This window comes from Theropithecus gelada, chromosome 1, assembly GCF_003255815.1.
Source record: "Theropithecus gelada isolate Dixy chromosome 1, Tgel_1.0, whole genome shotgun sequence".
Lineage (NCBI taxonomy): Eukaryota > Metazoa > Chordata > Mammalia > Primates > Cercopithecidae > Theropithecus > Theropithecus gelada.
In genome coordinates, this window is record NC_037668.1 from 83,316,474 (window position 1) to 83,329,998 (window position 13,525).

Genomic DNA, 13,525 nt, shown 5'->3' on the forward strand with positions numbered 1-13,525 from the left:
AATTTGTAGGGTGTTGCAGAATTGTAAGAAAGTTTTGGCTATGTAACCAGGACCGTTATCTGTCTTAATTTGTTTGGGTATACCTAAGATGGAAAAGCAATGTAATAAATGGGTTATGACATGTTTGGTGCCCTCTCCTGTCTGGAGAGTTGCAATAATGAACCCACTATAGGTGTCTATGCATACATGAATATATTTTAGTTGGCCAAATTCTGAGTGATGTGTAACGTCCATTTGCCAAATTTCGTTGGGGATGAGTCCTTGAGGGTTAACTCCTAGATGAGGAATGGGTAAATAAGTTATGCAGTTGGCACATTGTTTAACTATTTGTCGGGCTTGTTCTCTAGTAATTTTAAACATAAGTCTTAAGGTCTGGGCGTTTAAATGATGTAGGGCATGCGCTTTTTGTACTTGTTGTAAATTGTCTGTAGTGACTGTGGCTATGGTTTTTGTTGCCATGTCAGCTGTTGAATTACCTTGTGCTAAAGGTCCCAGTAATCCTGAATGTGCTCTAATATGTCCAAGGAAAAAGGGAGTAGTCCTTTTTTGAATAAGTTGTTGACATTGTAGAAATAGGTTAGCTGTGTCTGAAATATGTTTAATTTGAGGCACGGTCTCTAAGAGGGGTATTGAATGAGCCAGGTAGGCGCTGTCTGTGTAAATATTAAGTGGCTGACAAGGGAAAGCTGATAATGCTGCAATTATGGCTTGTAATTCGACTAGCTGAGCTGATGTATAAGTGGTTTGGAATTTGACAATTGTATTATTGTAGGTGTAAGCAGCGAGTCCTGTGGAAGATCCATCAGTGAAAATTAGTAATGCGTCATTGAGAGGTTCCTTACTGGTAATATGAGGAAATACAAACGCATGAAGTTTGCAAAATTGAATGAGTTTGTTAGGTGGGTAATGGTTGTCAATTGTGCCAGTGTAAGAAGCGCAAGCAATTGGCCAGGCTTCTGTATTTTGTAACAGCCAATGGATGTGTGATTGAGTGTAGGGCTGTATAATGGTAGAGTGTTCTATTCCAAAGTATTTTCTACTGTTTTCTCTTCCCAAGATAATTAGATCAGCTATGGCGTCATAATAAGGCAACAAAACCTTTTTGAGGGAGGAGGGCAGGTGTACCCACATAATGGGATTGTTTTGCCAGAATAAACCAGTAGGGGTTATTGCTGTGTTAAAAATAATGAATATTAATGGCTGAGAATAATCAATACTGGTAACAAATTGTGTTGTAATGGCATTTTCTACCCGTTGGAGTGCTGTTAATGCTTCTTTTGAAATGGACCTGGGGGATTTCGGATTAGAGTCTCCTTTTAATATATCGAAAAGAGGTTTTAACTCTCCTGTGGTAAGTTTTAAGTATGGTCGAAGCCAATTTATGTCTCCCAGTAATTTTTGGAAATCATTTAAAGTTTTTAGATGGTCACGACGTATAACGGCCTTTTGATTAATGATTTTGGGTCCATTAATTTGAAAACCAAGATAGGTATATGGATTTTGTAGTTGTATTTTTTCTGGGGCTATTTGCAGTCCGGCTGTTGTCAACTCTTGTTTGAGTTGGGCAAAGCACTGTAAGACTTGGTCACCAATTTGTCCTGCTATTAAAATATCATCCATATAATGTATAATATACATTTGTGTCCATATTTTTCTGACTGGTTCTATAGCAGCGGCTACATATTTTTGACATAAGGTAGGACTATTGGCCATACCCTGAGGTAAGACTCTCCATTGGTAATGTTTCATTGGCTGCCTAAAATTTGTAGATGGAAGACTAAAGGCAAACCTTTTCTGATCAGCAGGATGAAGGGGGATTGTAAAGAAGCAATCTTTAAGGTCAATAATGATTTTAAAATATTTTTGAGGAATCACAACTGGTGAGGGCAGTCCCGGTTGTAAGGCACCCATAAGGACCATAGTGATATTTACTGCTCTTAAATCTTGTAAGAGTCTCCATTTGCCAGACTTTTTCTTAATGACAAAGATAGGTGTATTCCAAGGGGAATTACTTTCTGTAATATGTCCTGCTAGCAGTTGTTCCTGCACTAACTGTTGGGCAGCACTTAGCTTATCATTAAGTAAAGGCCACTGATCAACCCAAACGGGCTCATCTGACTTCCAAGTAATGGGGTCAGTGCACTTTTGGGGTGCAGGTATGTCAGTGGCCTGGGCTAAAAATTTCCAAACCCTTTTTTATCAAGTTGTCCTGAGACCGGTATAGGCTGTGGAATACCGTTTTCCTTTTTTCCAAGACCTTTACCAGGGGCGTATCCCTGAGTTAGCATTTGTGCAGTAACTATATCATTTGGGCTGCACATTATAATTTTCATTTGGGAGAGCAGGTCTCGTCCCCAAAGATTAACAGGTAAGTGAGGGATGATAAATGGCTTAATGAGGCCTGAATTGTTTTCTTTATCTGTCCATGTTAGGTATTTAGAACTTTGTTTAGGATTACTGCTTTGTCCAATTCCTCTCAGGTGAGTTAAAGTCTCTGTGGTAGGCCAATGAGAGGGCCAATCTTCTTGTTTAATGATGGTTACATCGGCCCCTGTGTCTATTAGCCCAGTAAATGCCTTACCATCTAACCATAAGGTTAGAGAGGGTTTTTGATTTGTAATTGGTTGCACCCAATATATATTTGACGATCCAAAACCTTTTGTATTCCTGTTAGAGTGTTGGATATTATTATCTGTTTTAACTAAGGGTAGCAAAACTAACTGTGCTATTCTAACCCCTTGAGGGACAGTAATAATGTTGTTAATAGCTCTGGCCATGATTTTAATTTCTCCTTCATAATCATTATCGATAACTCCAGGGAGGACTTGTAAACCTTTCATGGTGACACTACTTCTTCCCAAGAGTAGCCCAAAAGTGTCAGGTGGTAAAGGCCCATATATTCCTGTATTTAAGGTTTGTGGTCCCATCTCAGGTGTTAATACTATGTGGGAGGTGGAACTGAGGTCCAGTCCTGCACTTCCTGGGGTTGCTCTACTAAGTTTTGAAATGGATTGTTGCTGCTGGCTGGAACAAAGCTGACCGCCCCATATGCTTGTTTTGGGGCCTGGGGCTGGCCCCTCACCCCATTTCCCTGCTGAGACGATAAAGGATTTCCTTGACTATCAGTTTTAGATTTACATTCGTTGGCCCAGTGCCTTCCTCTTTTACACCTTGGGCAAAGGCCTGGAATTTTTGTTTCTGGATTTTTATTTTGGTTTTCATGGCAACCTTTTGCAAAGTGTCCTTTTTTACCGCATTTAAAGCATCCCCCTTTATCTTTACCTTTGTTATCGAGGAAGTCTCTTACTGTTTGACCGCTAAAGGTGGCGGCCATTGCTAGACCCTGTTGATATGAGGGCCCAATATCTGAACAAAGGTGAATATATCCTGTTAAATCTGTTTTCTTTTGATAAGGTCTGATTGCCGCTTGGCAGGCGGGGTTGGCGTTTTCATATGCCAACTGTTTAACATAATCTACACCTGTTTCTGCATTTCCAAAAATTCTACCTGCCGTGGTCATGAGTCTATGTACAAAATCTGAGAACGGCTCATCTGGTCCTTGTTTGACTGCCATGAGAGAGGCCCCTGGGTCTCCTTTAACGGGGAGTTTCCTCCAGGCTTTTGTAGCAGCTGACTGGATTTGTGAAAACAAGCCAGGATCATATTGCATTTGGGCCTGAGTGTCTGCATAGTTACCTGAACCAGTTAACATATCAAAATCCCAGCCGTTTCCTGCCTGTTGGTTTCTTTTAGCTGTGTCCCTACAATTTTCAAAAAACTCTGACTTCCAAATTAAATGATCTCCCCCAGAAAGAACTGCCCTAACTAAGGTATTCCAATCTGTAGGGGTGAGCCAGTTATCGGCTACAGATTCCACTATTGCGAGAGTATATGGAGCAGTAGCCCCATATTGAGAAGCAGCAGTTTTTAACTCTTTTATGATAGTGAAATCAAACCCAGTATGATGTCTCCAAGCTTGTCCTTGCCCATCTGTGGTTTCAGTAACTGGGAAGATGTCTTTGGGGGAGGAGTCTTCTCTATGTCGGCTAGCAACTAACCCCCCTCTTAGAACATGCTGTCCAGGCTGCTGAGGTGGGCGCAGGGAACCCTCCATAACATCTGGGTTAGGTATCTTTTCATTTCCTGTTTTTAATTTTTGGAGCCTAATTATCAATGATTGATGCAACTCCTCAAGTTTAATTTGTTCTTCTAGTTGAGCAATTTTTTGTTTTAATTCTTCTTTGGGATCTACTACTGCCATAACAATGGGCGCAGAAGCCCCATTACGTGTCCCATTATATGGGGGCGGGCGTGGAGTAAAGGGAGGCCAGTTGGGCTTATGATATTTAGCCGCCTCTTCCTCTAAATCATCCCAATTTATGTCTGATTGATCAGGCTTATTAGTTTCTTCCTCTTTTTGAGGCGTTTGTAAAACTGGATATTTTTTCTGTTTGTTTTTGTGTAACATTTCTTTATCTGTTACAGAAGGAGACTTGACTTCCTCATCATCGCTCTCAAGGGAAATGAGATCCTCCTCCGTATCTTGCGGAGGCTTTGTGAGGTTAGAGCGGGAACTAACCTTTAGAATATGTTCTGTTTGGGCGACCGCGGCCATGACTTGTGGATCGACCTCCTTTTTATCTATCAAATCTTTAATGAGATTCCAATAAGAGAAGGCGGTCACAGGAATTTTTTCTGGCCCAAAAGTATTATAATAATCTTGAAAACAATCTCCTACTCTACGCCATCTTTTAATATCAATAGTTCCTTCCTGTGGGAACCAAGGGCAAGTGTCGTTTACAAAATCAAAAAATTTAAACAAATCATTACCTTTAACCTTTACTCCTCGTATCTTTAAAGCCTCTTTTAATTGTCCTACATAGATTTGATGTTGACTTAATTCTTGTCCCATTTCGGACGCATCACTTACCTTCAATTCTGACACGGCAGGTTCCCGTGGTGATCGGAGGAGTTTAGTTTCAGCTTGACGGTCGACCGTTCTTTCGCGTCCTCTTCCTCACGGAATCCCTCATTTCCAGGCCCCACGTTGAGGCGCCACGTGTCCCGTCCCGCGGGATCGTCAATGTAGGCCCTAGAAGAGGGAGTGGGAACTCGGGGGGACAAGAGACACGAGAAATGGAGACAAGACAGTATCCTGATCAAGCCTCGTTTATTGGTGGCAGTGTAATGCCTTATATAGACCGGCAGGGGCGGAGGTTGGGCCAGGGCTATGATGGTGGCCCTGCGGTGGGCGTGGCCAGGTAGGTCTCGGTTTCTTTGGTGGGACGTCATGTTGCGCCTGCGCTGTCAGTTGGTAATTTTCCCGGGCGCGGGATGGCGCCTGCGCTGTAAGTTGATCATTTTCCCGGGCACGGGAAAATGGGTGATGAAGAACCAGGAAGAGTGCCATTTTGTACTGGCGTATGAGACAGCAGAACAGGGAAGAAAGTAAATCTAGGGAGGAGGCATAAAGTGGAAATGTATAGAGCTCAGGCATCAGTTGTCAGTTATAATTGCTATGGCCGGGCCACGCAGCTCTGGACATATTCCCTTTTGGTTTCCATTTGCATGGAATATCTTTTTCTATCCCTTTACTTTGAATTTATATGAATCATTATATGTTAGACAAGTCTCTTGAAGACAGCAGATATTTGATTTGTAATTTTTTAATCCATTCTGCCAATCTGGATCTTTCAAGTGGAACATTTAGGCCATTTATGATCAAAGTTAATATTCAGATGTGAGGTAATGTTCTAGTCATCATGTTGATTGTTACCTAGATACTTCGTTTTTTTCATTGTGTTATTGTTTTATAGGACCTGTGAATTTTATGCTTTCAAGAGGTTCTCTTCTGGTGCATGTCAAGCTTTTGTTTTAAGAGTTAGAATTCTTTTTAGCAACAGTTGTAGGGCTGGTCTGGTGGTGACAAAGTCAGCATTTGTTTGTCTGAAAATGACTTTATTTCTCCTTCATTTCTGAAACTTAGTTTTTCTGGATACAAAATTCTTGGCTGACCATTATTCTGTTTAAGGAGGTTAAATGTAGAACCCCAATCCTTTCTGGCTGGTAAGGTTTCATTGTTTTCTGTGCAGACAGTCCCTGAGTTATGATGGTTTGACTTATGATCTTTTGACTTTATAATAGTATGAAAGCAATGTATTTGGTAGAAACTGTACTCTAAGTATCCATAGAACCATCTTATTTTTACTTGCAGTATAGTATTCAATAAATTATGTAAGATATTCAACATTTCATTATAAAACTGTTGTTGTGTTAGATGATTTTGCTCAACTGCAAGCTAAGGTAAATGTTCTGAACATGTTTAAAGTAGGTTAGGTTAAGCTATGATATTCAGTAGTTTAGATGTATTAAATGTATTTTCAAATTACAATATTTTCAACTTATGATGGGTTTATTGGGACATAACCTTGTCATAAGTCAAGAAGCATCTGTATAAACATATCTTTGTGTTCTGACTATTTTCAAGACTCATTGTTGTTTTCATAGTTAGACCCTGACATATCTATGTGTGTTTTTCTTTGTATTTATCTTACTTGGTGTTCACTGAGTATTTTGAATCTATAAATGTATATCTTTACTAAATATGGAAATGTTTCAGCTACTATTTTTTCAAATGTTTTCTTTCCCATTTTTATTCTTTTCTCCTTATGGGTCATCTATTACATGTATTTTGACCACTTGGCATAGTTTTGAAGATCCTGAGATTTTGTTCATTTTTTCTCCAATCTTTTTCTTTTATTTTCTTTAGATTGGCTAATTTCTATTGGTTTATCTTCAAGTTCATTACACTTTTGCCCCCCAATTTGTGTTAAGTCCATTGATCCTGTCAATTAAAAAAAATTAATTATCGTGAATTTCAGTCCTAGTTCTTTTTAGTTTTAGTATCTCTGCTTAGATCTCCTATTCATTCACTTATTAACAGCATCTTCCCACAATTATTTAAACATATTTATAACTTTTACTTTATAGTAATTGTCTGCTATGTCCAACATCTAGTATATCTTGGGATTGGTTTCTTGACTAGGAGTCATGTTTTTCTATTCTTTGCATATCTAGTAATTTTTGATTATATGGAACATTGGTAATATGTTATAGAGATTTTTGATTCTGTTATTTTCCTCTGAAAAAATGCTAATTTTTATTCTAGTGGGCAGTAAGGGGTTCAATTACTGTCTCATCACCTTAAATTTCTGTAGGCTCATATTTATGCTTTGATAGGCAGGCTCTGTGTAAAGCCCAATGTCTTTCCCATGCTCCTCTAACTTAATGGAATCAACCTCAAAGTCTGTGTCCCCTGTGAATTTTGTGAAGGCCTGGTTTTAGGCTTTGTTAGGGTATATCTAAAGCTGTGCTACACAATATGGCAGCCACATGTAGCAATTTAAATTTGTATTAAATAAAATGGTTTAAGACAATTTTCTTAGTTGCACTAGTTATATTTCAAGTACTCAGTAGCCACCTGTTGCTAGTGGTTATCATTTTGGAAAGTACAGATAACATTAAAATTATCGCAGAAAGTTATATTGAACAGTGCTTATCAAAAGTATGCCTTACTCTAGTCTGTGGTTCTTATTCTTAAATTGCCACCATTTTGGTTTCTCAGTTGGAGGTTTGAAGTGTGAATAAGATGCCTTTGCTCCGGCTGGACTATATCTCCTCTGTCTTCTAGAACTGTTTAACTTCTAGCATCTTTGTTCTGTTATCTATCCTGTTGTAGTTACATTGTGGTAAGCCTGTGTACTCTCACCCTGAGAAGGCATAGCCTCGCTCTCAGTGAAGGACTCCATAGGGCACCCATATACAGGCTTCTGGGGACCCCTGTCTATGCAGTTCACTCCTCTCTTGTGCTGTACCCTACAGACCGTAGTCATGCCAGCTGCTGTGAACTCTGGCGTCTGCCTGGTCAGCTCATCAGAACTACTATGCTCTGCTCAGACTCTAGCTCTCTGTTCTGCAGTGAGGGAAACCATTCCCAGAGAGCTGGGGCAATTGTGGGGCTCACCTTGCAAGCTTATCTCCTTTCAGGGATCACAGTCATGTGTTGCCTATTGTCCAATGCCAGAAAACTGTTGCCTTCTATATTTTGTTCAGTTTTATGTTTGTTCTGTTTTGTTTTAATGGTGGGAGGGATTTTATACCAGTGATTTCATCATATCATGAAGTAGAGCTCCTATTATTTAGCAAACAGCTTAAAATCATAAATACAAACTCCTGATTTTAAAAGCTCCTTTGCTTCTTGATTTTTCTCATTGGAAATTCATCCTGATTAGTGAGTAGCATCACATTGTTTTGCTGGCTCCTCTTTTCTTCTCCTCTTTCCTTAGCTTCTCTTTTCTTCCAGTGAGATTCTCTGGGATTTATTTTCTTCTATCACACAGAGGACTCAGCTCTCCACACCTTCTGCCCTCAAATCTGTATAATCAAAGTCAATGAAATTCTTAGCAGAACAAAAAGGTCCCTCTCCCATTTAATAGGATCTATCCTCTTTAGAAGATGGTTGTAGTTATGGATAGCAAGTTTTTTTTTCTAATTTTTATTGTTGTTATTGTATTATTAGCTACCTTATCTCTATACTTCACACCTAGACCTCCCTCAAATCTATTCGGTACCCATTGGTCAGAATGAACTTCGTAAAACTGACCATGTTACTCTTCTTTAATGACTTCCTATAGCAGATAAGATCTAATATCCCCAACTGAGATAGAAGTCCTTCCATGATCTCTTCCTTTTCGTGTGTCCAGATTCATTTCTTGTTTTTCTGCACTAACCCCTAATACCCTCACACACACATAGCCCCAGCAAAACAAAAATGTTTGTGGTCTTCAAAACGCACCAATATTTTTCTTTCCTCTATGCTTTTTCTCATAATGTCTCCTCTATGTAGGATCCCCTCTCCTTCCCCCTAATTTTCCCATCTTTACCTGGCTACTCTGACTCATTCTTTAACACATGGTTTAAACATATTTTCCTTTTGAAATGATTCCCTGGGTTTGAACTTCTGCAGCTGGAACAGGTACCTCTTCGGGTTTCCTACTGAGTTTCCTTCTGTCAAGTCCCTCGTTGACTAGGAGGGAAGAACTCTGTCCAGTTGGTCTCACCAGTGCTTAGTGTAGAGCTTGGCACATAGTGTGTGTTGATTTCTGCATTAATTCAGTCACCCAATAAATGTGTACTGAGTACATAGCACATGCAAGGCGGTGATCCAAAATCTCTGTTCTTTGGATGTTTATTTTCTTGTGAGAGAGGCTAAACACAGGCAAACAGGTATATGATGTAATTTAGAAAGTGATGAGTCTTTCTCTAAAGCAAAGTAAGGGCATAGTAAGCAGTGGGGATGCTATTTTGGATAGTATGCCTCTTTGACAATGTGGCATTTGAGCAGAGACGTGAATAAAGTAAGGGAAGGAGCTGTGCAGATACCTGGGGAAGCATCATTCTAGGAGAGACAATGAAGAATCGGAAGTGGAAACATTCTAGGTGTGCTCATGGAAGAGCTAGCAGACTGGTGTGGCTGGAGCAGAATGAGTGAGGAGGGCAGTGAGACAGACAGGTCCCAGATCATCAGACCTTCTAGGCTAAGGTAAAGAATTTAGGTTTTTTCCCCTAAGTTGAATGGGAAGCCATTGGGAGGTTTTGAGCAGGGGCATGGTATGATCAGACTGATGTTTTGAAAGAATCATGCTGGCTTCTCTGCTGAGAACAGACTGGAGGAGCAAGAGAGGGAACTTGGAGACCAGTTAGACGGTAATTGCAGTGCTTACTTTGGCAGCACATATAGTAAAATTGGAATGATACAGAGAAGATTACCATGGCCCTTGTGAAAGTATTACATGCAAATTCGTGAAGTGTTCCATATATATATACATACGTATATACTAAAAGGAGGTAATTGCAGTCGTCAAGGTCAGAGAACATGGTGGCTTGAACCAGGGTGTTAACTTTGGACTTGGGGAGCACGGCTTACAGTGTATTTGTGGAATAATAAAGGAATTAAGTTTCTTTATATTGAGCTCCCCTGTGAGCCTGTAAGACTTTGGAAGGCAAGGCCTCTGTCTGATTTATCATTATATTCTGAGTACATTATATTCAAATCCTGTTAAATATCAGGAGTACAACATTATCATTTAACCCTCTTTATCTTTCTCATTTTTAAATAGATGAATTGCCAAGCATGGCATAAATAAAGAGAAGAATGATATAATTTTTCATTGTTACCCTCATTTTCCAGATGAGGAAACTGAGGTACAGAGAGGTTAAATCTCTTCATCAAGTTATCAAAAGACACAACATGGTGGAGTCAGTCTTTTATCTCAGGTCTGTTTGACTCCACAGCCCTGACATTTTCCATTCCATGAGCTAGGCTGGCAGAGAGGGCAGTTGGGTGCCATGGTAGGAAAGGTTGGATGTATGAGCGCTGGTCAGGAGGAGCAAACTCTAGCCATGATGTCAGATGGAGCCTCCTTGAAGAACAAACCCATGAGATACTTGCTGGGCAATGACATGCTTTTGGTAAAGCCTCTTCTTCCGGGAAGAGTCTGCAAGCACCTGTGTGGCTGGGAATCTTGGTCTTTCTGATTCATATATGGGAGTTGCATTTTATTTTTCTATTTTTGGAAAATGAAAAGAAAATGTAAGGGAAGAAAAAGCCAAGTCCCAGTTGCCAAGTCTGTTAACGACACACATAATGGCGTGTTAACACAAATGATTATCGAGCTGGACAGCACCCAGCTTTCTGCCAAAACAAACCTTCCTGCTCAGCAGACCTGGGAATGCTTCAGCCAGGACGGGATGGAGTGAGGAGGGTGGACTGCAGTCTTCTCTGGTCTGGAAGCAATTAAATGCCCTAGCTATTGGCATTGCTGACTTCCCCATGGGCTCCAGTGGGGAGGACTGGGCCCCAGGTCTCCTGTATTCTCCACAAGACCTCAGGCAAATCTCCACCTGTTTCTGAATGTGTGTCTCCTCAGGTGGGTTGGATCAGATGATCTCTAAGGTCCATCCATTTTAACTGGCTATGTTTCTGGGAGGCTTTTGAGGAGCGAGTGGAATAACCAGGTGTTGGGCTCCTCAGGCATGTAAGAAGGAGGGTTTTTTCTTTAGAGCAGAGCCAGTTGGTAACACCTTTGTGTGAGGAGGCCAGGCAAGGAGCTCTGTGGCCTGCGCACCTCCAGACTGTGCTACCAGCTGAGACCTTGGGTATTACCTAAGCCTCTGTTTTCTCACCTGTAAAATGGTAAATGGGCTTCCCTTAAAGGGAAGTTATGAGGACTAAATAAAATACAAGATGTAAGGTTCTTAGCATAGTGCCTGGCACATAGGAAGTGATGAATACATGTTAGCTTCTTTCTGTCCCTTCTTTTTCCTATCCCTTCTTCTTTCTTCACTTCCTCCCATCTTTTCTTCCCTCCTTTTATTATTTCTTCACTTTTTCTTTTTTTCCTAACCTTTATCTTTTCCCTGCTTTCTTCTCTTCCCTTCCAGAAGAAAAATCTGTCTTGTATTTTGTGCTATGAGTCAGTTTATCTGCTTATTGCAGATTACTTGACTGTGGGGACCATGTGTTAGTCATTGTTTCATCCCGTCTCTCTGCATGCACAGAGTAGGTGCTCAATAAATGCTTGGGGAATCAATGATTGACTCAATAAATGCTTGGGGAATAAATGCTTGGGCAATCAACTCCCAGGCAGTTCTGCCATCCCTGGTTTCTTGGCTTTCTCTTTCCCTCTTTCTTCTGATGGAAAAATAAAAATCATATCAGCTCACACGCTTACTTTCTCCCTCCCTTCCCCAGGCTATAAAAAACATTATATTCTGAAATGAAACAAAGGTAATGGAAACCAGAAGTCCATGTTTTGTGTGAGATCGAAAACATATGTGAAGAATGAGCATTGAAAATGATGAATCTGCACAAAGGCATTGGCAGCGTTCCCTCTTTGCCTTTCTGTTCCAGTCAGAAGCAGAAGTGTGCATATCTGCCCCAGCCCCCAAGCCAGGACGGCCACAGTTGTCAAGGCAGCATGCCTGGCATAGCCATCACCAGAGTGTTGCCTTTAGGTGTCTTTTTGAAGGCACTAGGTGATGTGGGAGTGAGGATCACACAATATTTTTCTGACCTTTGGAAACACGGGAAAAGGATCTCTGTGGGTTCAGAAACAGTGGTTCTAGTTCTGCTTTGCCCTTAAGATGAGAATAGTCACTATCACTTGTTGGACCTCTCCTATAAGTATTTTATCTACATTAAGTCAACACCTATATTGCAGGGTCATTTTGAATATTCATTCTTCCCATTTTATAGATGAGGCAACAAAGTCATGTAGCTAGTAAGTGGTAGACTGAGAATATAGTATTGGTAATATCTATTAAACATTGAGTTCTTATTTATTTGCTTTATGCATCCATTCAATAGATGTTTACCAAGCATCTGCTGTGCGTCAGCCACTGTGGGTTAGCTGGAGATACAGCATTGAATAAGATAAGTCTCTGTCCTTATAGTGGGCTGGCAAAGATGTAATGACCTGTTCAACATTCAAATTCATTGAGTACAGTGTAAGCAATTTCCGGGTACCATGAGCCTCTGTGATGCAAGGTACTTGGGTTTGAGGTGTCAGGGAAGCTCTCCTGAGAAGTGATTTCAGGGGGATACCTGAAAGATGAGTAGGTGCTATCTAAACAAATTGGGGTAGGACTTTCCAGCCAAGCGAAGACATATGAGAAGGGAGGAAAAAGCTTGGTGTGATTAAGGTTAGCAAAAGAAGCTTGAAAGATGAGGTTTATATACTTTATCTCATTTTATCCTTAAAAACCCATAAGGGAAATACTATTATCATCCTTCTTCTACAAATCAGGACACTGGGACTAGGTTACATGGCTTGCCCAGGATTCCCAGTAGATCGATTCTTCTGCCTATCTTGATTCTGAAACATAGGGCTACATCTGACAAGGACTCTGTGGTCTGGCCTTTTGAAGGCACTGAAAATAGGAAATATGACCAATAAATAGAGATCTTTGAATCCAGACGCTCTGAGCTGTGGAGCCTGAATTACACCAGCATCAGGGGCAGCAGAAACCCAGGTAGCCATTGAAGAATTTTCTGCCATGGGCCTCTCCTGCCTATAGAAACTGCCAGTTCTTGGGGGTCTTTTATGACAGCGTCTTATCATCATTCTTGATATTGTCCTGGTTGTCCCCAGATAACTCAGGGGTCTGGATCTAAAATGGTCTAAGATCCTATGTTATTATGTGCTTAAGACTGCAGCTCAGGCATTGCCTCTGCTAGGAAGTCTTTCTTGAACACTCCAAGCCTGGTTCTATGTCCTTTCTTTGGTTGGTCTTCCCACATGCACCCACCATTCCTTACTCCCTGGCCTGCAAGTTCTTCTTTTTCACCCTGAACCACACTGTATTTTGAGTATTCATTCACTTACCTGCCATCCCCATTTGAATCTGAGCTCCTCGTGGGCAGAGCTTGGGTCTGATTCATCACTGTGTTCCATCCCAGCCCAGT

At 40.7% G+C, this 13,525-nt stretch overlaps 1 non-coding gene across 1 annotated transcript; it reads left to right on the forward strand.

The window, feature by feature from the left end:
* Nucleotides 1–9,774: 9,774 nt before the first annotated feature.
* Nucleotides 9,775–9,881, forward strand: LOC112615381. Its single transcript, XR_003117337.1, has one exon. It is a non-coding gene; the product is annotated as a U6 spliceosomal RNA (small nuclear RNA).
* Nucleotides 9,882–13,525: the final 3,644 nt, after the last annotated feature.